This window comes from Dermacentor andersoni, chromosome 1 (genome assembly GCF_023375885.2).
Source record: "Dermacentor andersoni chromosome 1, qqDerAnde1_hic_scaffold, whole genome shotgun sequence".
Taxonomy (NCBI): domain Eukaryota; kingdom Metazoa; phylum Arthropoda; class Arachnida; order Ixodida; family Ixodidae; genus Dermacentor; species Dermacentor andersoni.
In genome coordinates, this window is record NC_092814.1 from 350745532 (window position 1) to 350772639 (window position 27108).

Genomic DNA, 27108 nt, shown 5'->3' on the forward strand with positions numbered 1-27108 from the left:
GACAAACTATTCAAACCCACCATAAAAAATTTTACGCTTCATAAGTTCGCTACACGAGGATATTTATTTACATGATTTATTAATTATACACTGTATCTGATGTTTTTTTTATTATCTCTTTTTTTTTTACTGCACATATGTTTAGCTAGGCTGAGCCAAGCCGAGCCAGCGCCAAGCGAGGCGGGCGGGAATGCTAAACGCTGTACGCCGACTTTCGGATCCTACCAACGTGGTTACGAACTTTAATTCCACTTTTGTGAACATCTTCATTACGTGCATCGTTCCCTACACGTATCCGTGTTCAAGCTTACCGTTTTGTTGGTTTCACGCTGGCTGTGTACTTGGACTAGAAGGGAAACTTGGACGAGTTCGTGGTAATTCATGTTTTGGAAAATAACAGCGCTAAACAGACAAGGACTTCTTCTTTGCCTAAGTCCTTGGCTGTTTAGCGCTATTACTTTCCAAAACATGTATACTTGGATTTTAGCCCAAATGCAAGTGCGAAAAAAAAAAGAAAACTGAAGGAAGCAATGGCGTACAACAGTAAGTGATTGTCGTTACTCGTTATTCTTTCTCTTCTTGATATCTGCGTAATCGCGCTTAAACGGATGCCACAAGTGTTTTCAAAACTCAGGGAGTTCCCAGCCCTACTGTGCGATTAAGTTGAATGTTTGGGTGTGTTCCGTAGGCTCCGTAGTGTGGCGAAATGCCGAGGACAGCAGTTTTATCGAAGCGACCACTCCGCATTAAGGGCCATGCAGTGTAATTAGTTTTTGTCCTCTGGTTAACCTGCAGTATATTCCGCTAACGCACTCGAGCTTTGAGCTCCTATTTTAGAGAAATGGCAGTTTCTGGCGCAATGTTTGTCGTGCGCGTGATGCAGCAGCTATAATGCTCCAAGGGCCAGTCACTCCGGCACGGTGGCCGAAGTTATAAAATACACCAGCGCCAGCGAATGTGATGGCGAAGTTTCGGAGGTGAGAGAGCTTCCTCGTGACATTGAGCATTCTTCAGAAGCAGCAGTTTGAGAATCCGCCTTTTTTTTTTTTTTTTCACTGCGCGACGGCGCATGCGCCCCGCCCTAGCGGATTAGTCGTGAAACGTTTTGGTAGGGTTACGCGCGCGGCCAGATATCGGGGCAAAGTACCCCGAAAAAAAAAAAAAAAGCGCACGGACGCTCACTACAGTGAACACTTGTGCCATGTACCGCGTCGGTACTCCACTGGTCTGAAGCTTACGTCGGTGCGGTGCCGAAAACGTGCGTAGCGTAAGGCTGCAACTCCACTTTAAAACAGAAAAGGGCCAGGTCTTTGCCCGGACTGCACCGTGAATCACGTAGTTGCCGCCTTGCATAGACGGCTATTAAATTAATCCATAAACGCCTGCGTTACATTTCGGCAACACTACGAAACATCACATTGTTGACGCAGTCTTCTTGCAGCGTTGGCCTACTCTTGCGGGGGGTGGCAGCGTGTGCCTGACTTCATGTACTTGCTTAAGGTGCGGTAACACCGGGTCGGTATGAGACCGACAAGACGCCGACGCTAACGATAGGCTGCCTATTCAGCACTGTGTTGCTGAGACCATTTGTTCATAATAGACCAACGACTGAACTGACGGGCATGAGTTCTCGTAGCACGATCTGCTTTCCTGTCGATGGCACCGACAAAATCAGCGTGCCGACCATGATCGCTCGACCGAACCTTACGCTACCAGCCGCAGCTCATTCACTTGTATATGTAATTATTTGCGCTCAAAATGCATGGACATGCCTTTGAAGTTGAAGTGCGCAAGCTTCAGTCCTCTCAAGCCGTGCGCATGAAGTTTGATCCAATGTTGATACTGTTTAGTGAAGGTTTTGTTAGGCCTGGTCCTGTTGAGTTCACGCACTTGCTACCGATGGACCTGAACTTAAAAAATAAGCAGTCAGGACGAAGGAAATCGCTCTTCTAGTTCAGTTGTGGCCCTATAGCTATTTTATATCAACCACTCATCACTTTGCACGGCATGCACACAATAAGTGGCAAGCGACGACACAGCGTTGTGCCAACATCTTGTACTTTGGTCACCATTCTCAAACGCTGCCGGTCACATTCGCTATGGAGGTGGTGGGTCTGTACATGTTGTTATGCTGACACATTTGTTAATTCCAGAGAAATATTGTTTACTTCTGCATCAAACGGGAAAGAAGAGATAGTGCATTCGGTACAGCAGCATAAACTCGCTCAATTACCATTGGTGTCAGCAATGGCATCCGCATTTTCGCAAGAGAACTACATGGCCTATAAATGAGGGCTTATGCCGAGCACAATTTTCTCTAATAATACTTTATGGCACATGCAAACAGTAAGTGTAATGAAGTTAAACAAAAGCGAGAATCAGTAATAACAGCCTGTAATATGCGTGTCTGGATTGCAGTTGCTGTTGTCCAAGTGGCTAGGCCGTTCATACTGACTCATCTCAGGGTGGAACAACGCGGCTACATATGTGCAGATATGTATGTTTTGCTACGTTTCAAGATTATTTCATATCAGCAATATGCCGTTTCCACAACATCCAAAGCTAACAGCAGTCTGAAGCTGTAGACATAGATGTAAAGAAATGCACCGCTTTGGCAAAGCTGGCTTGGAAGGCTGCACTCGAAGGCTTCTTAAATATGCGAAATGTTTAGTGAATGGGTAAAAGGAATACAAAAATTGATGTGCAAGCACAGACATCAGCGACTGTGAACTCCAAGGCAGCTGCGTCGACACGTGGAACTCAGCGTGCTTTTATCGGCCGCACTGTTCCCACAACAGTGCACTTAGGCCTGTTCACCCAGTATAGTTGATGGGTGAACAGCATGTTGCCCCGAAAAACCATTAATAATTAATTGCGATACATGAAACGTACAACCGATGCACACTCAACATGGGCGCAGGTACACAAATCAACCAGTGAAATCCCCGGCACCCTTCCAAAACGTTTCCAGCGGCGTGCGTCACAGAGCAGCACAGGAACAGGAAAAAGGCAGATTTACTGAGTGGAGTGATTTTTCCATTTCCTCACATAATTCGATTCATGGCAGGAAGCATGATACAGTATGTCTCGGTTGCCAAAGTAAAGGGAGCACATTAGTTTGCCACTAAGGCCTCTACATGTGTAACGCAGTTGAGCATCTCCTTGGTCCTGCATTGCTGTAAGCATCACAATATACCAGTTGAAACGTCATTTCTCCATAACTGATAGTAGTAGGAATTGGTCATTTATTTTTACTTAACATGAAAAAAAAAGGAAAGTTATGAAAATACCATTGAGCACACTAACTCTCTATGCTAAATCTACTGGCACTTTAGTGTTCACCAGCGGGGCTGGGGTGAGGAAAGGAACAAGGAGAGAGGATAGATTAGGGTGGATTTACATAATGGACTAGGATTTACATAGTGTACAATGAGGTAAAATAAATAAACAGAAACTATGTAAAGATGAAAGGCCATAGTTCACTTATGGTGTATTGTCAATGATAGTGAACTCTCTATAATATACTGCACTCATTCGCTTCTAGTCCATCCTGCTTATCTTTTGTGTGTGTTGTGAACAATGAAAAATAATCATGTCAGCAAGCATTCTATTAGCAGCGAGATTAAGTTAATCGGTACACCAATGCAGTCTTGCTGTCCTTTACATGTGTTCCTACGATTTCACCGTGCTGATTGCCTGTATATCTTACTTCACAGTACTGCATACTCCATAATGTTCTTAAAAACTTCATGGAGCATTGCAGTATTGGCTGCCTGCAGTTTATCACATTTAGTCCTGCGAGAAGTGTGCTACTATATGGAAATGTGCATTTCATGAAAGAATTTGCAGTGAAAATTTATTCACCAGTCAGTGTTTGCACATTCTTCGACGTTATTGCTCAATACTATAGGCCCCAATATCTCTTAAAGTTTGCAGTCAATGTATGTGCATTGACCTTGCTCCTCTACTGTGGGTTAAAAAACTTGGCAGTGGACCAGTTGGTTAAACAAACTTGTTTGATAAAAATTTCGAAATAGACCACGCTGAAGTGTGTGTAGGTGCAGGACATCGAAGTATGCCATTATGGTTGCTTCTCATGGCACATGTTTCAGCACGGCTTCCATACCTCTAAGCAAAACAGGAGATTAGATTAACCAGTGGCAATTGATGGCACCAATAGACCCTGTAATACATCATTGCATGTGTGATGCTGCCGCCTGTCTATTCCCAGTTTTCTCGAAAAGTAAACAGTTGATAGTTTGCAGTTATAGTGGCCCGTGAGATGGGCTGGTACGTAGGTGGAAAGTTTTCATTTTTCCGCGGGGGGCTGGGGCCCGCCCAGCTTTCAGAACCCCGTATATATATATATATATATATATATATATATATATATATATATATATATATAGAGAGAGAGAGAGAGAGAGAGGGGGTTTAGTACATATATAGGTATATATATAAGTCTGGTCCACCAGCTGAAAATGTGAGTAAACACGTCTTACTTTCAAAAGGTTCACAGTCTCTTTCCTGCATATATATATGTATATATATATATATATATATGTGTGTGTATATATGTCACCTGTCGGAGAATATGAGAATTTACGCCACCTCATATTAGAAGACAGTTCAGTTTCACAGCCCGAGTCCTCTCGCACCACCTAGAATCTGGTGTCTCTTGGTGGTGTAAGCTTCGTGTAATTCTCGTATACTTCGCTATCACTAATACTGCTTTGCCTTTCCGGTGAAACTACAGCCTCTCTCTTTCTTTTTCTGTGAGTCCGGGGGGGGGAGGGCTCAGCCCTCCACAGTTGGCGCCTATGGGCTCGTATATTGTAGCTATTACTTTCATTTGATTCTATACCTTTCTTATCATCCACCCTACTCACAACCGGTCAATCCTTGTGATAACATAGGCAGACCACTGCTCAGACTGGTGAAAAAATGAGAAAAGGAAAATAATTGTAATAGCAAATCCTTACATTATCCTGACAAAATTGTAAAATTTTGCACACTAATTTAAGCTGCAGATAATTATTGTCGAGGCAGTTTTTGCTACAGCTTGAGTGATTGCATAATAGTGTAGCCTGGGGGAACTATTAATGAATGCACATCATGCATTTTGCCTAGCTGTCTGGTACCAATACTGGTAACCCAGTTCAGTTGCTATGGTGCTAAAAGAAAGATACAGTTTGTGGAGACAAATCCATGCAAGTTTAATTGTGCACAGTAAATTTCCTTTGTATATACATGTGGCACATTCTCTTTGAAACACGTAATTTATGGGGCTTTAAGTCCCAAAGCTACCTTGGGGTTGTGGGAGACAAGTATTTGTTCCAAGTTAAATTTGAACATTCCAATATTTTTAGGCTGCCTTGGAATTTTTTCTCTATTGGAACGAGGTTGCCATGTTTGTGAATCAAAGCTGTGAATTGTTGCAGACGAGCAGAAGGCCATAACTACTAAGCCACCATGGTGGTAAAAAAGAAAAAAGAAAAAGAAAGACGCTAACATTTATTTTGTTTCACAAAAAGTTCAGCCGCAAGCACACTGAATCTACAAGAAACTAAACATTTCCTGACCTCTTGTGATAATAATAGAATTTATCTGAATAGAGGTAATCTTCAGAAAGCACACTGGGAAATATGGCATGGTACGACTCTTGATTGTTTTGCCAATGCATAATAGGCAGACTATTGTAGAGTGCAAAGTAGTGCACAGTAGCAACAGAGGTGGTAAATGAAAAGCTGCTCAAGTGTCTGGCTAAATAATTTTTTTTCCTAGTGTGTGGATAAAAATGATGGGTTTTCACACTTCTCACAAAAGTCAGTATTCATGTAATTCAATGGCTGTTAAAGCTGCATGTCTGTGACAGCTAGCAGTTAAGTCAGTATATGGTTGACCTCACTGTGACACTGTTACTTATGTTATATCCCTCTTGCAAGTGAAATATAGTTTTTGAGACAATGGATAGCAAAACCTGAGGGAAAAAACAACTATTTCCCATCATTATGTATAGCCACACTGAGAGACTGCCAGCAGACAGCCCACTCAATAAAGGGACGCTAAAGAGGAAAATCAGTTGAGCTCTATAAGCAGATTACCCATTTGCACTGCTAAACAAGCCATCTCTACCGTGAGAAGAGGGTTGATGTAAGCCAGAAATTATGCAGAAGTGGAAGAACGGTGGCGCTGCCACCTTGAAGTTCCCACACCAGCCCACCGTGGCATCATGCATTTTGACGACATCTGCTCGGGCCTTGGTAAATTTCTTTTAGGTAAATAAGAGCCACAGTGTGTTCCAAAGAAGCCAAATCTGTGCCACAAAAGTCCAATTAGGAAAAAATACTGTCAAATTCGGGACGTCACAGTGATGCACAAGAGCTGGAGTTTCAGCCAGAAATAAAAAAAAATAAATAAATTGAAGTTTGGCTTTTATTCTATCTTCGAGTAATCTACCTATTCATTCAAAATTAACGAAAATATATGTATGAAACAAGATCTTGTCAATCTAAGCTGGTTTAGTATTTCTGTTCAGTGTCCCTTTCAAAAAAGTTGAAAACATGTTGTAATATATCTATAGTACTCAACTTGGAGAAGGCAGATGACGCCAGCATATTAACCCACTTGCGCACGAATTTCAAGCCTCTACTGAAATAACCTCCTACCCGTCAATCGATGTGAACACAGTCTGGCTTCATTTTAAGAATATGGTTTCCTACTGCGTAACTATGTTCTGTTAAAGAACAAGCCCATGGATAACTCGGGAAGTCATCCACGCAAAGCGTCATGTAAAAAGGATACGTAACTCTATTAAAAATCATGGATCATGCCCATCCAAAACTAACAAACTAGCATGCGCAGTAGCACATTTTCGACAGACAGCCAAAGAGGCCAATGAAAATTATTTTCATTAACGCTGCCTAACTTTCTGACAAACAGCCCTCATCGATTCTGGAACCATTTTTGCCCTACTAAAGACGCATTATCAGACTTGTCTCCTGAGGAAAAAAACCAACAACACTAATGCATACAATAATTATTTTCACTCTAACTTCACAAAAGATGATGGCAACATTTCAGACTTTAGTAGCAGTTCAACATCGCGCATCGATACTTTAATCATATCTGGCACGGGTATCCTTAACATGCTGCTCACCCTTGACCCTAAAAAATCATGCGGACCTGATGACATTCCTAACCATTTCCTTAACAGATACACAGAGTGGTGCAGCCGAAACTTGGGCCTGATATTTTGAAATCCCTATTGCAATCATCCTTACCTGACAACTGGAAAAATGCTAAACTCATCCCAATACACAAAAACGGAAATACCTCATTGCCCTCTAATTATCTACCAATATCTCTCACTAGCACAGCTTGCAAGATGCTCGAGCATATCATCCTTCAGCCCCTAACTTTCTTGACACTCACAACCTTTTAACGCCACACCAGCACGGATTCCGCCATGGATTGTCAACCGTCACGCAGCTTACGGAAGTTGTGCATGACCTCGCATTTAACATCGACAACTGTAGCCAGACTGATATAATATTATTAGACCTTTAGAAAGCTTTTGATCGCATGTGCCACAGTAAATTATTAGCACAATTACGAGGTTTTATTGGGGATGGAGAAATTTTAGACTGGGTAACAGAATTCTTAACAAACCGGACACAGTTAGTACCATTTCAGCATACAAAATCTGCGACACTGCCTGTCACATCTGGCATCCCCCAAGCATCTGGGTTGGGGCCACTGTTATTTTTAATTTTCATTAACGACATAACCAGAAATATTGACTAACATCAAACTGTTTGCTGATGACTGCATTATCTACCAAACAATTAACTTTAACTACCAAACTATTTAACTTGATTCACAACTATTATAAGATAGACCTAACAAAATACATATGCTTTTTGCAGTCATGATCGAGACAAACATGTACATGCTATAATAGAATATTCATGCCATAATGACACATTCATGTACTCTTATTTCCCCCTCGTGATAAGGGAATGGAATCGCCTGGACCCTTCAGTCATTTCTGCGGACTCATTATCTCAGTTCACATCACGATTAGAATCGATATCAAGCAATCAGTAACGCAGTCTTATTCACATAATATGCTTTTCAACTCTTATAAGCCATGCTGATTATCGTGAAGGTGTTTATTGTTATTTTTGTTCCTGTTTTCTATCCTTTCCATGATGTATTCTCTGCATTGCTGCACATGTCTCCTAGACATGTGATATCTATATTTGTTTGTTTCTTTATATGTATTGTTACCTTGTTCTTTTGCATTTCTTGCTTGGCTCATTGACATGCAGTTTGTATGTGCACTTTTATTACCATGTATTTTATTTTTGTACGCCCACCTGCTATGGTCCCTGATGGGACTGGCAGTATTGAAAAAAAAAAAAAATGCAAACGTGCCTTCTTGGCTTTGTCACGCCTTGGAGATGGCAGCTGTGCTGCAGAAGACAAAGTGCAGCACTGTACACAGTAGCTGCAAGTGTTCAATAAGTACCTGCAGTTGTATGAAGGCTTTATAGCTCTTCAAATTTAGTTTATGCATTGGTGACGGAGAGGGTTCTGGTGCAAGGACTGGAGCTCAGCAGTGAAATCTGTTTGCTTTGTTCTCACCTCTCCTTTTATGTCTTTTATTTGAACCTTTGTGAAATATGTCTGCACACTTCAGGGAGTGTATTGGTGACTTTTGACTTTAAGGTGTGATCATTGCAGGTGCTTTATTTTGATAAAAGTTTACCTTGACTTTTAAGCTCTAGTGTTTTGAGCAGGTACATTGGATTTATCTCTTCTCCAGAGTCTTCATCATATGGGGTATTCATTTCACTAAAGTGTTTCTGATGTCAACATCAAAATGGCAACAGGCAACCCGCACATTCTACAAAATTCTCGTAGTGCCCTTGTGCCATGTGAGGACGTCTGGTTCCAAGTCAAGAGAGTGATTGTTCCATAAAATTTAGGACATATGGATTTGCATAGCAAGTGGGCAGTATTTGGGCTCCAGTCTATATTTTCTTTCTCCTTCACTCCTTGTGTGCCTTGCCTTTTACAGCAGAATAAATTCAGCGCTTGCTACGTAACTGTAACAGACGATGACGTACTGGTGTGCACTTTATCATGATTCTACGATTTGTTTGGTACTAGGTTTCTGCAGCTGACTGTTCAATGCATAGAGTTTGATTTTTCCTTTCTTCAGCCTGAAGGCTTCCGATTGTTTTTTCTTTTTTTCTTATCCACCCAGGTGCATTGGTCCCATGTACTTGATGTCGCCCTGTTCTCAGTAGCGCCTGTGCCCGGCGAAGGTTTGAAGACGCAAGTTGCTGCTTTTTTTCTTTTTTGAAAAACAAATTTGTGGATCTAAGAAAGGTTGTCAAATCTTCTTTTTAGACTCACTGTTGATCGAATAAAGCTGTGTAACTTTCATGTGGCTATTTTGACACATCACTTGCCTGAAATAGCCGCAGGCTACATGCCCGCTATTATATCAGCAGTCACGGCCAATTATATCCATTGTAATGAAGAAGTAAGCAGTGCTCGAGCACTCTTGTTGCTAGGGTGTGAGTGTTGATTGTGAGCTTTTGATTGCGAAAACTGTTGTCACTTTACCAGCTATTCACCTACCACTTGGTGATAAATCCCCTTTGGTGCGGAGTCGGTACGGAGGTGCAGAGTCTGTAATTTCAAGGCTGGAGGTTGCCCATTGGTGACCATGCCTGACAATGCCGCCTATTGCAATACAGCCCAGTCTTCATGTCCAGTGTGCTGCTCCTGTCTGATACTGCCATGTGCAGTGACGTCAATGACCATGACAAGGAAGATTGGTCGTCTTCGTCTGAAAGAGGGATACAACACCAATTACACATGTACATATTAAACCTGCGATCTTATGTTAGTGCTGAATCCCAACAATGCCCCAATGAAGGCCTGACTAGGGCCTTTTTAGGACATTCTTTGGCATTTTACTTGGAACATTTTCCAAATCATTCTGGCACATCATTAGAATGCCCTCAATGTCCTTGCAAAGTCATCCACCAAACACCCCTATGATTCTTAAGATGGCACAAAATAAGATTATACTTAACAGTATACAACAGGACAGGCACCCTTCTTATGTTGTTTGACGTCTTCTGTCTTCTTTTGTGACATTTCTAAGTTAAACCTATACCGACTAGGTCAACAAGAAGTCCCATCCTTAAGACATTTGCGCAGTGTGACCTCTCTTTATTAATGACTCTAAAACTATTGATCATTTACTTTTTTCCTGCCACTGAATCTCGTCCCTCTGCAAAATGTTTCTCGTATTTCTGACTACTCGTATAGGTTTAACTATGTTATTTGGTGCATGTCAGGTGATGGCCACAAGTTCATTATAACAGTTCTCCATAAGTTTATTGGCGTGCTGGAAAGTTGCACAGCTTGGCTTGCTGATTATGGTGCAATTTCTTTTTCTGCATGAAGTACACCCTTTAAAAAAAAATTATGCTGTTATTGAGTAATCTAATGCTTTTTTTGTTGTTTTTCTTTCATTCATCATTGTTGGTGTCAAGTTTTCATCACTTTCCATGTAGCCAATCCCCCTTGTACGTGTGAGCCTGAACCACATCAAACGACATTTGCACTGAGTTACGAACAATGAGATCTCTGACGAAAGGAAAATTATGGACATATGTAGCTAAGAGTCCATCTTCTAATGATACATGGTCAGCCAGCCATGTGTCATTTACTGTCTCCCAGCTAGCTAAGAAAGTTTATAGTTGTATGCCTCGAAACAGAAGCCAAGCCAATTGACCATTTGCAAGAATGTTGCTGTGCATGCATGAGAAAGGCATTTTTCCAACCAAATAATGTCAACCATGTGCTAGCAGAACAAAGTGTTGTTTCCATTCAACAATTTCACCCTTACCACTGCCAAACCTTGCCCACGCCTCTACTCTGTCAGAGTTTGGCGATGGTAAAACCCATTTAATGGCAGCATATACGTCCCCCGGTGACTAGGTGTAGGGCGTTGAGTAATTATGAGGATGTGGAATTTTCATACTTATTTTTGAAAAGCTTTCGTGCTCGCACATCCTTCCTGGAACAACAGGGGGGACTGCACTTAAAGGGAGAAATGCAGTCTGCGAACAAGAGTGCTTGGTTGAAAAACACCCTTGCAGCAGCCGATTAACTCAAGTAGAAAGATACCTATAAAGAAAGGGGTCAGGCAAGGAGACACAATCTCTCCACTGCTATTCACTGCATCTTTGGAAGAAGTATTCAATATATTGAATGGGAAGGCTTAGGAGTGAGGATCAATGGTGAATATCTCAGCAACCTTTGGTTTACAGATTACATTGTCCTGTTCAGCAACACTGGGGATGAATTGCAACAAATGATTGAGGACCTTAACAGAGAAAGTGTTAGAGTGGGTTTGAAGATTAATATGCAGAAGACAAACATAATGCTCAATAGCCTGGCAAGGGAACAAGAGTGCAGGGTCGCCAGTCAGCCTCTAGAGTCTGTGAAGGGCTACATTTACCTAGGTCAATTACTCACAGGGGACGCTGATCATGAGAAGAATAACAGAAGAATAACAGAATAACAGAATAACAGAAAGAATAACAGAATTTACAGAAGAATAAAAATGGGTTGGAGTGCATTCGGCAGACATTGTCAGGTCCTGACTGAAAGCTTACCATTATCATTAAAAAGAAAGGTGTACAATCAATGCATTCTACCAGTGCTGACATATGGGGCAGAAACTTGGGGACTGACAAAGAAGCTTGAAAACAAGTTAAGGACCGCACAAAGAGCGATGGAACGAAGAATTCCAGGTGTAACATTAAGAGAGCAAACAGGGATAGCTGATATTCTAATTGACATTAAGAGAAAGAAATGGAGCTGAGTAGGTCATGTAATGTGTAGGTTAGATAACCGGTGGACCATTAGGGTTAAAGAATCGGTGCCAAGAGAAGGGAAGCGAAGTCAAGGACGACAGAAAACTAGATGTGGTGACGAAATTAGGAAATTCGCGGGCGCTAGTTGGAATCAGTTGGTGTAGGATGGGTAATTGGAGATCACAGGGAGAGGCCTTCGTCCTGCAGTAGACATAAAATAGACTGATGATGATGATGATGATGATGAAATATTCTGGAGCCAAGATGTGTAGAACTGGTCTATTGCATGCATTTGAGAAAGTAGCTGAACTATTGAGCTGTTGGTGATACGCTCGCTAGTTGACTGCCGTTTAGTTAGCTGCAACTGAGCTTGTGGTTTGAGCTTGGCATTATACTCTAGTGCCTTTTCTTCGTTACTGCTAAATGTGAATGGCTATTTAGATGTACGTTTTACTTAGCAGCAGGCTACGCCCACAATTAAAATTACCCTTCTGAAGACCAATCTCCAGATTATGACAGGGACAAGCAAAATAATGCAGCACATGTCCTGTGTTCTTTTGCTTTTCCCTGTTTGAAGTGGTGCTGTTGAAGATGTATGCAAGCCTTCTGAAGACACTGTGCAATATGCAATGCATTCCTGTGGCAAACATTGTCCCTCGATCGTTCAGTGGTTAATATGCTAATAAAAAAATCAAAGGCCGCTTGGTTATACCTACATGGATGAATGTGAAAGCATTGAGACTACAGCATGCCACAACTCAAGGTCGTGGGTTCGACTACCACCTAAGGTCGAGGGTTTGGCTCCCAACAAAGGTCGTGGGTTCGAGTGCACTAATTCTTCTACCTGATTCACTGTGCCTTAATTAACGCCATAGGTCGTGAGTTCGACTCTCACCAAATGTCGTGGGCTCGAGTGTCTTAATTAACTCTGTCTTAATTACATGTGCCTTAATTAACTTCTCCTAAGGTCGTGGGTTCGACTCCCACCAAAGGTCGAGGGTTCGATGACTTTTGGACAATCGGCGGTCACGCCAACGCCGACAACTACGCCGGATTTTTCGCCTCATGAGCCAATAATGCTTTCACATCAATTTGGCAGCGGCACAATTCTACAAATAATATCTGAATTCCTAGAATGAACTAAGCACAAACGGCGAAAACAGCAGGGTCATCGCGCGCTCTATGCGGACGTCGCAATAACGCGCCAATTTATTACGACGCATATGGGTAATCCAGTTTCCTGGTCTGCGTCGAAGCGCATTCCACCTCGCCTCTTATTTTCACTGTCCTTTCACCATCGAAGCTGAATATGTACGTTTTATTTGTTGCAGCTTACGTCTCTATGGGTCGCCTCTACGTTCTTTGCGTGTAAAAATGGCTGCTCGCATTTAGTGAAGCAAGTCCAACTATGTGACGGTCGTCTGCTACTTGAGACGAAAGTTCTTACTCAGAACGTAAAACCTGATATAACTTTCAAATTCATAGCTGCTGGACACTTGAAGCGACATAAACTCTGAAATCTGCAAATGCCAGCTTGACGATTTTTTTTAGCGTGGAAGATCATAGCGCGGCTGGCCACACTGGTGTTGTGGTTGGTGGTGGAGCTAGCCAGCTGCGACTGAAAGCAGTGGAGGATCTCGCGACGCGAGCGAATATCGACAAAGAAGAGGCAGTCTCGTGGCTCGTGCTGGGCTTTTGCAGCGCCGAATACCAGTCAGGACCTCGCAGTATTCGTCGCATGGCGTCTGGCAGGTGCTGAGCGTCGCTGACGAGGTCCGAAAGGCATCGGCGCAGTCGACTGGACTCCCCCTACCTCTCATCGGGAGTCGAGATCTGCAGGCATCCTCCGCAGTCGCACCAGCTGGGGTATTGCGCTTTGCAGTCGCCTTCTCGCTGTCAAAACTTCGTATATTTTTGGCGCTGAGGATCAGAGAAGCTGATGCGTGATCACCGCGCGCCCTTATAACCTGTTTGTCAGAGCGTCTGTTAATGGGTAGTAGGGTTGGGCGAACGTAACAGGGAGCGTATTAGGGATCAGTCTAATACGGCCTTTTTTTAAGTTTGCGTGCTTTCTGCTGCGAGGTTCCAGAGTCCCGGCGTTTGTTGCAGAGGCCGCGTTCGAATCATCCTAAGTGTTCCGGCCATGCTCTTGACTAGTGCGCTTGGTTGCTAATGTATGGCTCTCGCTTCAACCCAAAATGATATATGTGAGCTTAATTATATCGGCTGGTTGTTGCGCGAATTGGAAAACTGGTGCACTGCGTTCGATTGGACTTCAGTGTGCCAAATATTAACTGGCAGTTTGCATCGAGCCGTCAAGCTCTGTTGTAGTACTTAACAACATGCTACAGGTGCTATTGGGTTTATTCGGTTGAGCTTTACAGCAGGGAAGCTGGTTTCCGTCTAGAATTTTTGAACATCACTGCCGAGCATTGGCTTCCAACTGAGACCAACTGACACAATGTTGGTCCCGGTTCGAACCAGCTGCAAATCAATTGCACATTGTCACCTTTGGCAGGCGTCTTATGACGGTGTCACACGGTCACTTTCAATAGCGATCGCGCCCGTTTAGCATTGAGCCCAATCCAGATCAAGTTCTGCTACACGGTTACTTTCGTTCGCAATCTTGTACGATCTGGATCCAGACAATCGCGATCCTTGATCGCGATTGTCTTGATCGTGAACGTAGGCTGATGACCATGTAATTCTGAGAGTTGCAGACGATCAGCAGACGATAATATCCTTACCCACAATGACAAAAGAAATATTTTCTTGAAAAGATACGTGTGTAGAGGGAGGGGGGTGTGTATTAAAACAAAATTTTATACAAATTTGATAAGTGCTTCAAAATTTATGGTTAAAAAGTTAATTGGTCTGATTTGTCTAATTGCTAGATTGGGTCATTTTCAAATGTATGTGTCTGTCATAAAAGCAACCTAGGGGAAATAATCTCACTATCTCATCTTTCCTATTTTTTAAGACATTTTTTGTGCATTTTGTGAAACACCCTGAATATAAAAAAGGAGGCCAAGTTGTAGAAAAAGCAGGTTTAGATCCCTCAAACATTGATTTATCATCATTTTGGAGTGAGAAGAATTTGGGGGATCACTTGATTGGGCCACATGTAATACCCAAGTCAGACGGGCAGATTTAGTGACACTTTGACCGAGTGCACTTTGCCTCACCGAGTGTCACTTCAATGACATTATGGCGGCGTGGTGCTAAAGGGCAAAATGAAGTGTCATTCGGGATTGATGACAATGGCGATTTAGAATTGTAGAGCCATTGGTATAACTTGATATTATTGACAGCATTTTTAGCTTTAGAAGCGGTTTAGAAGCCAAAAGCCTAATGAAATGCAGAGGGGGGGGCACGGCACGCCGTATGCTAAGCGGCATCGCCTGCCAGGGGTGAACGGGAGACGAAACTAATGAGACACACATGGTGACAGAACCGGTGTGCTCGCTGAACATACTTGGAGCAGAAACGCAAGGAGAGAATTCTGTGTCCAGGTGAAATGCTGGAAGGGGCGGGAATGGTTTAAACGAAAGGGTGGTTAATTTAGAGGCTTACTGACATCGTCAAGCGTTCGTACGAAGCAAAACCGGCTTCTCTCTAGCAGACAGCATGGATGCTCCTACGCTGTGACGAAGTGTAACCTACACGATGCAAGCTGGGTGCAATCATCATGAGCCAAGACAAGACATCGCATCCAAGCAAAGGCACTTCATCGCAGCCAAGTGAGTTTGGTGAACGCACTAGCTGACAAGTGCACTCTGCAGCAAGTGACACTGACAGCCTGCGAGTGACACTAAATGTGAAGTGCACTCGCTCGAAGCGTCACTAAATTTGCCCGTCTGACTGGGGTATAAGTCAGCAAGAAGTGAGAGGTCACTGCAACATTAATGCTCTTGAACATTACAATGATAAAGCAAAGGAAGTGAATACAACTTAATGCTTGCAGAAAGTAAGGGTGGTTATGTGCTAACACAAAATGGAGATAACTGTTGACATATGCTAGCGAAATAGACTAACTGCACACTGGTGCCTCTAGTACTAGTAATTGAACATGGAAAGCACTGTGAAGGTTGTTTGCAAAGGGGAGAATGTTGTAAAGGCTAACTGCAACATCTTTTTTAAATTCATTCAGAAATTTGTTTCAGTTTTATAATTTTCTTATGAAAAGCATTTAAAAAGCACCTAAGCAGATAATGCGTGTACCTGCTGGTTAGTGGATAGACGCTAATCCCAGACCATGCCTTCCGAGATATTCAGCACTTTCTGGGTGCTGCCTAATCTGGGAGTCACGCGGAGGAGCCAGGCTAGTTCTTAACATTCTGGGATTTGTCATTTCCAGCGAGTGGCATGGTGCCATCTTTTGGTATCAAAATTGCCTATTTTTGCAAGCTTTTCATGACAACATTTAATACTTTAAGCTAACATTTTGTACAGAGGCTTCTCCATATCCACACTATGTTAAACTAAGCTTCTTACCCAGTTAAAAACATTCTTGCAGTTCGCCTTTAATGGTGTGTACATCTCAAGGTAATTATTCAGCAGATTGTCTCTAAAAATTGCACATTCTTATCGAGGAAAAAAGATAGAGAGACCCCTGTTTTCAGTGTATGCTCAGTAATCTATCCCTTTGTGCAGTGATAAAAAACCCATGCCACAGAAAACTCATTAGATAACAGTGGCTTCCAGGGCTGGCTAAGTATTGCCAGACGAGTTGACGAGCACTTGAAGCTACAGCTTACACAAGTTTATCCTCCATGTGTGCTCCAGTACTGTGGCTTGTTGGCACATTTAGTTGTAGGTGATTGTTTAAATATGACGAACTTACATTTGCTGAATTTAGCACAAATAAAACTAGCAAAACTGTTTGGCATGTACAGTGCTCACGGAATGAAACGCGTCAATTTAGGGCTAAGTAATGCGCATACTTTCATTTCAGCCAGCTGCTGTTCGTGTCACATCGACGTAATTCTGGCGCGTACACTTACATCGAAGTCCTCGTCACCTTTGGTGACCAAATTCCTAGCGCATGACATGGTGCTCTGGCGTACTTCGCACATATGTAAGGTTCTACTAAATGCTCTGTGTCCCATTTCATTCCGTGAGCACTGTACATATGTGGAATCTGCAATTGTTGCACAGCTAAAAAGAAAAGCATTCCTTGAGGTATGAGGGCTCAGTAAAAATGCTAAACACATTGAAAACTGAGCCACTCTCCTTGGCTAGAATGTCCCACATGTCTTGTGGGGTAGCTGTTGGTAACATTTACAGTGAAGCTGTGAAGGGGATTTTCACAGCCAGTTTTCATGCAGCAATGCAACTTGGAGTCCCAAATTTTTGCTTTGAAACATGATTATCAATGTCTATAAAATAAAAGTTACCTTGTCACATGAATAGACGACACATTTGTTGTGCAGTTTCTTTAGCCAGTAATGCGCAATTTTTTATTTTGATGTCATGTTTTACTGGCTGCACGTTGGAGGTCAGCTGAGAGTTGTACGACAGTGGTGGTAAAAAGTAGCCAGCAACACATTCAAGCGAGCCCCGAAGTGGCCGTATGACCAAGGTGTCAGTGTGAACACACCGGTGGTGTTGGTGATGAATCATTACGAATAACAGCCAATAGATAAACCCTTATTGCATTCGAAAGGTGTGAGAACTTGCCTGACAGCTTGCTGTCTTTGATGTATAAGTTGCTCAGATTGGCATAAGTTGCTCAGATTGGCATACATCTGCGAAGGAATCTTTATTGAAATAAATTTCATATCTTTATATTTTGGATTTAAAAGGAAAGAGACTGCATATGTGAATGTTTAGATTTTGAAGTGAATTTTATCAATGTTGCTTTTCTAACCATTTGAAGTTACAGAAGGAAATGGTTAGTATAAGTCCTATGGGAGGCAGCATTCCCTATGTTTTACGTGGCATAGGTCTGTTTGATAGCTGTAGCAACAATTCCCAATTCCAGAAGCTGCAGTTCGGTGCATAACAAAAGTCTATAAGCAGTCGTATTTATTTTGATCATGTGCAATACAGTAATAGTATTAATGCTTTGAGGTTATCTTTTCAAGGGTTGCCTGTCAGGCATCATTAGGCTTTTGAGTTTTTACATGTATTGCATGTTTCTAAACACAAAGAAGTAAAAGGTTACCTTTTATGGCAAATGAGTTCTTTGGAAGGCCACAAGGTGCAGGCAGGTTCATGAAAGGGAAAAATTGTCATCTATCCGACTGTATCAAGAAGCTACAAAAGACACCCAATACAAGTATCTAAAAAAAAATATTTGCAATGCACCCTTTGTATCCCAGCGGCAACAAATGTTGCCATAATGTAAAATAATACTGTGAACCTCGTGCGTGTCGCCGGACTTTCAAATACTACTTTTGTTTTTTGTGGCACTTAATCATTTCAACATATACCTATTAGATGACGCTACCTGTGCTGACATCAGCAAAGCGAGAGAAAAATAGTATCCTCCTCAAGGTACTTGACTCGGTATCTACCTGAACTTTCTTCTAATTTGTCATGAAGTATATTTGTTTATTCCATTGTGATATTTGTTCTATGAAGGAGCAATACACAAGGATCCTTTTTTTGCTAAATTTCTAGGGAGGATACCACTAGAAGTATTTTATTGCCCCACGCATTGTGTTGCGTCCACAAATGTTGCTGGCAAGGAAGCGGGGTTCCTAACCTTCACTTGTAGCATTGTGTGGCTGCCTTTTTGGTCACGACAAGATGCAATGGTGGTTTTGGGTTTTAGTGCTACAGATAATTTTTCAGGCGTCTATTATGATGTTATGATGTGAGCCTTGTTAAAGGGAACCTGGAACGATTTTGACGATTTTGTACAAACATACTGAGTCGTTAGAGTAGGTCCTTCTGATTGTTATTTGATGCATCTAAGTGGTCTGCGTAAAGCGTGCAATTTATTATAAGGTTTTAAAAATGTACATCGCTGGCGATCGCAGCACACTGCTCGGCGGAATTTTCAGCAGCCCCTACCCATATGACATAAATCACCCAATTGACGTCGGTTGGGCGAGCTATCCGATTGGCTATCCAGGGCGCGTCATCGATAATTTTTCCACCTTTATGGTGATCAAATGATGTTCGTAATAGTTGGAATGTTAGTTCATTTGTTTCTATAAAAAGAAAGTAACAGAAAGAGAATGCACAAAACAATTTCACACTACACTTAAGCACTTCCGGCACACAGCAAGCGTCGTCTGCTTGTGTTACAACATGCTCCATTTTGACGAGAGCTCCGCGGTCAGAGTCGGTCTGTCTTTTCACGAGCACTATTATTCGACTTTGTTGCATTGTAGAGTGCAAACGTAGTGACTGGCAATATATGTCAAGCTGTGACATCGTGTCCCTCTGCGAGGCAAAAGACGAGTGGACTGGCTGCAGCGCATCGGAATGCCACTATCCAATCGGCGCCAGGATTTCCGCACTTGTGGCCGTCACTTTACACCAGAAGATTACTAATGCAATAGCGTTTCGCGAGCCCAGTATTAGGTTATGCGCAAGGGGACAGGGCCTGGCCGTTTGACCGTGTCATTTCAAGGGATGAGCAGAAGCACAAATGTGAATGGTCTGCACGGTGCAGCCTCCTGCTGGCACAGAGCTCAAATACACACAGTAACTGTAACGAAATGTATTCTTCTTTGCTGCTGGTGTAAATTTTTTGCAGGAGTGTAATGGTTAACATGTTGTTTTTGTAAATGTTTAAAAAGTTTAACACTTTAGAGCAATATTAGCGCTTTGTTTGGCTGGTTAAGCTCTATGCCAACAAGTGGCTGGACCATGCAGACCGATCAGGCCGCTCACATACGTCTACCCTAAAGTTCCTTCGTCACCTTGAGTTTATGCCTCCAGCCATCCATTGAAATGCCCAGATTGCCTGTGGTTACCGGAATATCAGACACGTTTGGCACTGCGACAGAATGCTCGCAACGCACGCTGCTTCGATAGCCCTCGCTTGGGGTCGACTGCCAAGCAGCTGGCGGAGAGTTTGGAGAGGCTACGCGCGCTCGCTCCTAGAGTTCTGGAAGTCGACGACACGAGGTGCCATTATGGCGGAGACCCAGTGAAGGCGGAACTTGGCCCCGATCACTCGGCGAACGAGTTGAGAAAATGCATGACTATGGAGGAGGGTAACTTGTAATCGTCCGTAGCTCTCTTAATATGAAACGTTTAACACAAATTGTGGTGCAAATTATTAACCTTAGCTGTACCCTACGCGCCTACAAAATTTGTCTAACCTGTTTCAGGGGCCCTTTAATATATATATACGCAGGGTGTCCCAGTTAACTTGAACCGAGATTTTTAAAAAACCCAGGAGCTCTAGAGAAATTGTACCGACTGTATAGTAGCGGCAGTTATATGTGCTTACAGCCAGTATTTTTTTTCATCAGGAAGTATTATTTAGTTAATTGCTTTTAATTCGTGAACTTTTTAATTATTGTTTGAATCGCAAACATATTAATTACAATGTTGTAGGGCACCTTAAATAACCTCCGAATCAAGCATTTATTTGTGCTGAAGTGGTCCTGTTTCTTTTTTCCAAGAAAAAACAAAAGCCCGCGAAATATGAAATACATGCGCACTCTCATGCCGCTACTCAAGTGCCTTCAAGCAACCACTGAAAGATATACGGCTGCATTCTCCTATTGCGGCATCATACAAGGCTCCGCTACGCTTGAGTAGCGGGGCGCGAGCGCTTGTCTATTTCGTATTTTGGATGTTTCACGCGCTTTTGTTTTTTCTCGGAAGAACCAACGGGGCAAAGCTTAGCACTAAACAAATGCTCGATCCGGAGGTTATTTGAGGTGCCCTACAACTTTGTAATTGATGTGTTTGCGATTCAAGCAATAATTAAAAGGTTGACTAATTAAAAGTGATTAAGTAATACTTCGTGCTGAAAAAAATACTGGCCATAAGTACATGCGACTACGGCCACTATGCAGTCAGTACGATTTCTCAAGAGCTCTTGGGTATTTTTGAAATGTTTGTCCAAGTTAACTGGGACACCCTGTGCATATATATATATATATATACACACACACACACACACACTCGCGCACGCACATAGAACAAGGCATCAGTACAAAAAGTGTAAAGTGTATCTCTGCCTTGAAGAAGGTGGACCAGCAAACTGCTCCCAAAAGTTCCACAATAACTAACCCGGTATTCCTAGCATACAGATATGTGTACATTCATTTTCTTGAATAAATGAGTTTTATTGAAGGAATTTTATTTTTCTCTGTATCATTTGGCACCTTTTAATGGAAAGTCAACTATTAAATATCGGCTTCTTTCGACTATGAGCAGCGTGGAATGCAAAGGGCTAAAGAAAAAAAAATCACTGTTTCGCCATAAGGGCGAAGCAATGAATGCGATAGGAACATGTTACAATATTACACAAAGTATAAGACTCGTAGCTGTAGTGGCAGTAGGAATTGAAGTAAACGTAAGCTGCCTAAGTAAAAACAAGCTGTTTTGCTAGGAGTACTCTTTTTGAATCCTGCCATCGGACAATTTCATTTATGTTTATTGATTAAAGCCAACGACTTTCTTAGCGTCATTACCACCACTTTTCTGTATTGGGTATGTTTCAAACCTCTTCGCTGGGCCGATCCCTGAGGTAGTGCACAGCCACCCCAGTAAAATTACCTAATTTTCAGGTTTTAGCTCCCTTATTGTGTTGCACTTTTTATATTTAAGTCTGAGAAGATTTAAGATAAAAGGCATGCACTGTCGGTGTTCTGTTTCAAGACATTTGTTTGTGGGCTGCCATTCTCAAAATTCCAAGGAATAATTTTGTCAAGAATGTAAGACCTGGTGCGATGATAGAATGGTGTAGCAATATAACCCGCATATGCTGCATATCATATAGCATGGTATGGCATGTAGCATGCATATATCTAATGATATACGGAATGAGCTCACGGCAACCACAATGGCAAAAATTTGCTTGGAATGCCCATATAGTTGCTATTGAATACAATTAGTCTTGGTCCGGGGAGCAACCTCTGGACCAGCATGAACCATTCTGGGTTTAATCCCCAAGCCAGAACAAAATTTTTTCAACTGAGATTTTTTTTCTGTGAAACCGGTGCTGGGTTTTCATTGTAGCTTTGTGTCAGTTGGATGACAGTTTTCCCTTTCAAGGTTACTGTCTTGTGCAACAGGATATAAAAACATCATACACCCAGCTGCAGAAGTTTTTGAAGCATGTGAGTTGAAAAAAGTGCAATTATATTTATGGCCTTGCATTTAGCCTACCACTCGTGCATAATATCCTGGTCCCACGAGGAAGTATACAGAGCACCTTTTAAATATAGGGATATTGGTTCTGGCTTGGACAATTTTTTTCATGCCATGCTCTGACGAACCTTTGTGGTCAGGTACGCTGTAGCTGCAGTACAAGGAAAGGGATATCCCCTTGAGAGGGCTGTGTGCACAATTATGGATGCAAGATATGCATCAAAAGCAAAAGCACTGATGAAAATAATGTTATCTAAAACATATCACCTCTGATTGGACTTGTGCTGCAAGTTCGAATAATATGTGTAAAGTGTTTTAGTAAAAAAAAGCTGGAAGATAAATCACTAGGTCTTGCTCTCGGTGTCGGTGTGTTTTCATGTTGTGGGTTCACTGCTCTGGTAGTTTTTTTTTTTACAATGTTTTACATTGGATATATTTTTAAAGTGGCTGGATAGTTGATACCCCAGTATACTAGACATGAAGTAGTTAATGTTCTCATATCTGATGTTTCAGTAGATAGTTCTTGCATGGAGTCCACATTCAAAGTTGACAAAGTTCGCTGAAGGACTGAAAACCATTAATCCATTCTGCAGCTGTTCGTTTTCACAATATTGAAAATGCGAGAAATGCTGGGAAACCTAATTTTCAGTGGACAGAATTAATTGCCACCTCAAGGGGATCCCCTATCTGGTATCTATCTTCCTTGAGAGCATGCTTATGCAGAAGGTTGTGGGCACACAAGCCTTACATAAGTGAGCAACTTACCTTTTAACTTAGCCACTGCTTTTAGGTTTCGCTTTGTTTGCTGTGCAACACGTCACTCTGGCATTTGAGGCAGACCCTATACTATGGGCTAGACGCAATACTGGATGCAGTGATAAACAGTTAATGAATGAGGGAAGCCTCGGCTGCCTGTAACCAACATTTTGGCGAAGGGATTTCGGCAGGGGCCTGATGGTGACTTCCCCTTGCCATGATGTCTCCTTGCCCAAGCATTGGCTTCAGGCTGAGACTTCCCTTGTTCGCCCACTATTGATCACTTTGTTTCCACTTTTCTGTGAATGTCTGTCTAGTTTAAATGTAGTTTGGTATACTCAGGGTGTCTACCAACCGGGAGTTCTCAGGGATTTTGAATAGTCTGGAAATATTCAGGAAAAACTTGGGGAAATTGTGCTTCTATCAGGGAAAATTAGCTGTAACATTATTGAAAGGGAACGAAAGTCGTGTTAATGTTGGCTCCAGTAACAGAGGAATCGCAAAGAATCATCATTGACGCCGTGCCATCCGCACGATGTATTGCCAGTGTAGTTAACGACCGATTTTACAGACGCCCGATTTTTCAGATATGCCCGATAATTCGCACGGCTTTGCGGCACCACCACCACCTCCATATATGCGTAGTGCACGCCGATGGACGCGCCACTGGTGGCGGCCTTGTGCGGAACACACGGGAGAGGAGCCAGGCGCGTGCCATAGTTTGTTGTGTCGTTGATAGTGCTTCTCTGTCTGATTCACATTTTCAGAGCAAAATAGGCAACACCCTTCGCATGTGGGGTGTGGCCAAAGCTTCAAGGAATGTCGAAGAATTGTTACAGGGGGGGGGGCTCAACTACCGGCGAAAACGTGCCGGCGATACGGTTCTAATAATTCCCGTAAAGCCTCATCAGAGGGAGCAACGGTAGCAAAAATGGATTGTTGCTTCAGCGGGAAATTTCTTGTTCTCATCCTTTCCTTTGTCTCGTCGGTGTTTTTTTCCACTCGATCATAGACGCGTAAGCGACGAAGTTCGTCTGCAGTGCAGCATGCGGTTTAAAGGCATTTCGCTAATGTTCGGAGTGCCGCTAGCCGCTTATATTGTTTTCTGCTTTACTGCATTGCGCTAGCTAGGCAGCACGACTGAACGAGCGCATTGTGTTGTATGTTAAAGCTACTGAAGCTGGCAAGAACTGAAATTGTTGGTTTTATGTAGCCCGGTAAATCCTCGCACCAGCTGTCACGCACTTCATGTTTTTACATCTATTTTATGCGTGGCTTCGGACATGTTTAACTGTTGCTAGTTGCTCAATGCATAACTCTTGTTGATTCTTTTGAGTTGCGAGGTTTTCACCCTGCCTCGTTTGTAAAGGGTATAAATCATGCTGTGTCTTATCGGAATGATACCAAGGAAGTGCTTCTATAACAGCTTTATTCTTTTCGCCCGAGGGCATCTTAGATATTGTGTTTTTTTTTTTTTGGAAATGCGTTTAGAAAATAGGTAGTTCTGGGTGAGAATTGCTAATAGTTGCTGCATGTGGTATTTTTGTTCCATTTTTCGCTGAAAAGTTCGCGCCACGTTTGGGAAGTCATCACACCTCGATGCTGCCTGAGCAGACTTAACATGCCGAGCGATTTGTTTATTTCACAACGTAGTCCCTTCTTGCATGTGAATTTTGTACTCGACTGAATTCTTTCTAATTATGCTTACGCTGCAGAGGACTAAACCCGGCCTTGCCGCCAGCGCTTATCTACTTTGACTGGGCCTTTAAATATATCATGTGGCACCTCTCTCTAGTAATATAAAAAAAGTACTGAGAAGTTAGTCAGACTTTAGCCTTGTACGTTTCCAAGCAGCTCTCTTGGGGAATTTAAAATAGCAAAAACTGCAGCGGGAACGGCAGTTCATCGGCGTATGCAGCAGAATTGCATCGCCGGTACAGCACTAACACGCGCTTTTATTAACCCGTGCGTTTGGTGACTTCGTTGACTAGTGTACGCGTTTCCATAAATAAATTCGCAATTACTCTTCTCGAGGCGACTTCGACTGCACTTATTCGGCGATGTCACATGCATTTATCGGCAGAAAAATCACAACGGCATGTGCAGACATCGCACCGTGCGGATTTGTTGATATAAGTCTGCACTAACGACGGGTGCTGATTATTGAGGTACAGAAGCAGCATTACGGCAAGGGTAGAATTTAAAAAAGCGATCGGGAGATTGCATTACTCAACAAAATTTATCGGCTAGTTGACACGAGCTCCACTTCATGTAAATGGGGTTAATGGCGTTTGACTGCGGGACGCACCAGGCACGTATGTGGACCATGTTGCCCCAAACACCGGTAACATCGTGTTCATACCCGCTCCCACAGAGGTCAGCATCTTCCCTACAGCTGTCACCGCAGAAGCAGCACCCGAACAAAGGAGAAATCGCAGCCGCGAACTTCAGCCAACCTTGCTGCAAAGGGTTGTCTGCTACTGCTCCCGCGCGTACTGTTGGTAGCGCCTGCTAGGTGGCTATCAGTGGCGCCTCTATAGCCGGTGCATGAGGCGTATAGTCAATGTATATTGCCCTGACTGCAGGTCTGAAACGGCATTAATCAAAGCCACCGCCGCCATTTTATCTCGCCGCCTCGAACCAGCACTAGCATACAGATCCGCTGGCAGCCGTAGTCACCACCGCGGCAACGTTAGGCCTAGCTGCTTCTGCGTTCGCTATTAAGCTTCTTTCCGTGCGGTGCCGTGTTTTTCATTGAAAGAATTCGCCGCTGTCAGCAGTGGCACCGACTCCGCCTTTGTAATCCTCGCGATTGGCTTCGAAGCTCGCAGAGTACAGCGCGTTGCGTAATGCCAGACTCCGAAAGTTAGCTTCGCCTCAATACAGCAGATTAGGCTGTGAAGCATAACAACTATGGGAAGGGGCAATTGCCACGAGACACAGTACGTATTCCTTAATTATACACACGTGCATCCCCGTCACATGTCAAAGTACGAGCACCGATATGCCTAATAAGTGTACTGGCAGGCTTTAAGAAATTTTTCGGGCCTGCCTGTGGCAATTTTAGCCCTTAAAGGCAGGTAACAACATGCATCCATTTTTTGGTGGACTGCCAGATTTTTTGGATGTTCTTGCAGCCCCTAGGGAGTCCGAAAAATGGGACATTGACTGTACAACTGACCAAGAGGATGCTTCAAATGATCCATGGGGTGAAAGCGTGGCAGAAGGAGGATGAGAACAGAAAGGACCGACGCACTAAGGAATTAACGGGAAAGGAAGTGTGCCGCCGCCTCTTTGAAGGAGCTTGAGCTCAAAAAACAAAGTGTTGGCTGACACAGAGATGCAGGTGTCCCTCATCCAAACCAAAATAAACTCTTTAAAGCAGTGAAACGCAACACTGAGATGTGTACGGGCTGAGAGTATGTCAGGACAGTTGAGGTTGACTTCCCAGCTGCTGAGAGAGAATCTTAGTTGTGAAAAAGTTCAGGCCTCATACCAATGAGCTTGCTATCAGTTGATAGAAATAGCTCATATTCAAAAATATTTGCTTATGTATGCATCTCCTTTTCATTCGTATTTGAAAATGTTCGACTTAATTTGGAATGGGCTTTACCATTTTTTTCGCTGTGCATTTTACTAACACCTTCCATCTGTTTTCTTTTTAAATAAAATAGATATTGCTGCTTACTATTCAAATTGGATTAAGTCATTTTTTTGTTTCAACATGCTTGCTAGAGAGTGACAGCATCGGGCAGCATGGTGTCAGCCTGTCTTGACATAAAACAAAGTTCTGGCTCATTCAGGGAATTTTGCAAAGGTTCTCAGGGAAAACCTGGAAAAATCAGGGAATTTGGAAATGTCAACTTGGTAGACACCCTGTATAATACTAGACATGCATCACATTCGACGACGTTCTCTTGTGGAGGCCACAGTTCATACAATACAAATTGCCCATAGGGAGGATTGAGAGGGAGGTGAGTAAGCAATGAAACCAGGTGTCCTAATGCGATTGGTCAGGATCTGCAGAAGGGGGTGGATGGATGAACGCAGTCAATCAGGCTCCTACTGCGGATTATCTTCTTATCCTTACTAACTCCCTGTACCTTCATTTCTGTTAAGCTATTTAGGTATATTAAAGAGACAGAATATACAACAC

The 27108-nt window shown here is 42.8% G+C and overlaps 1 protein-coding gene and 1 long non-coding RNA gene across 4 annotated transcripts in view; both read left to right on the forward strand.

Annotated features, from left to right (window-relative positions):
- Nucleotides 1–2: 2 nt before the first annotated feature.
- LOC129381232 (uncharacterized) lies at nt 3–9456 on the forward strand. Its single transcript, XR_008609448.2, has 2 exons — nt 3–543; nt 9275–9456. It is a non-coding gene; the product is annotated as an uncharacterized lncRNA (long non-coding RNA).
- Nucleotides 9457–13484: 4028 nt separating this feature from the next.
- LOC126516435 (protein zer-1 homolog) overlaps nt 13485–27108 on the forward strand; it is a 145340-nt gene continuing 131716 nt past the window's right edge. Inside the window, exons 1-2 of one of the 3 annotated variants that reach the window (XM_055063891.2) lie at nt 13485–13775; nt 15532–15649. The gene's annotated coding sequence lies outside the window, so the exon portion shown is untranslated. The remainder of the gene's footprint in view (nt 13776–15531; nt 15650–27108) is intronic. The other 2 variants (XM_050166555.3, XM_050166556.3) reach the window with 2 other exon arrangements.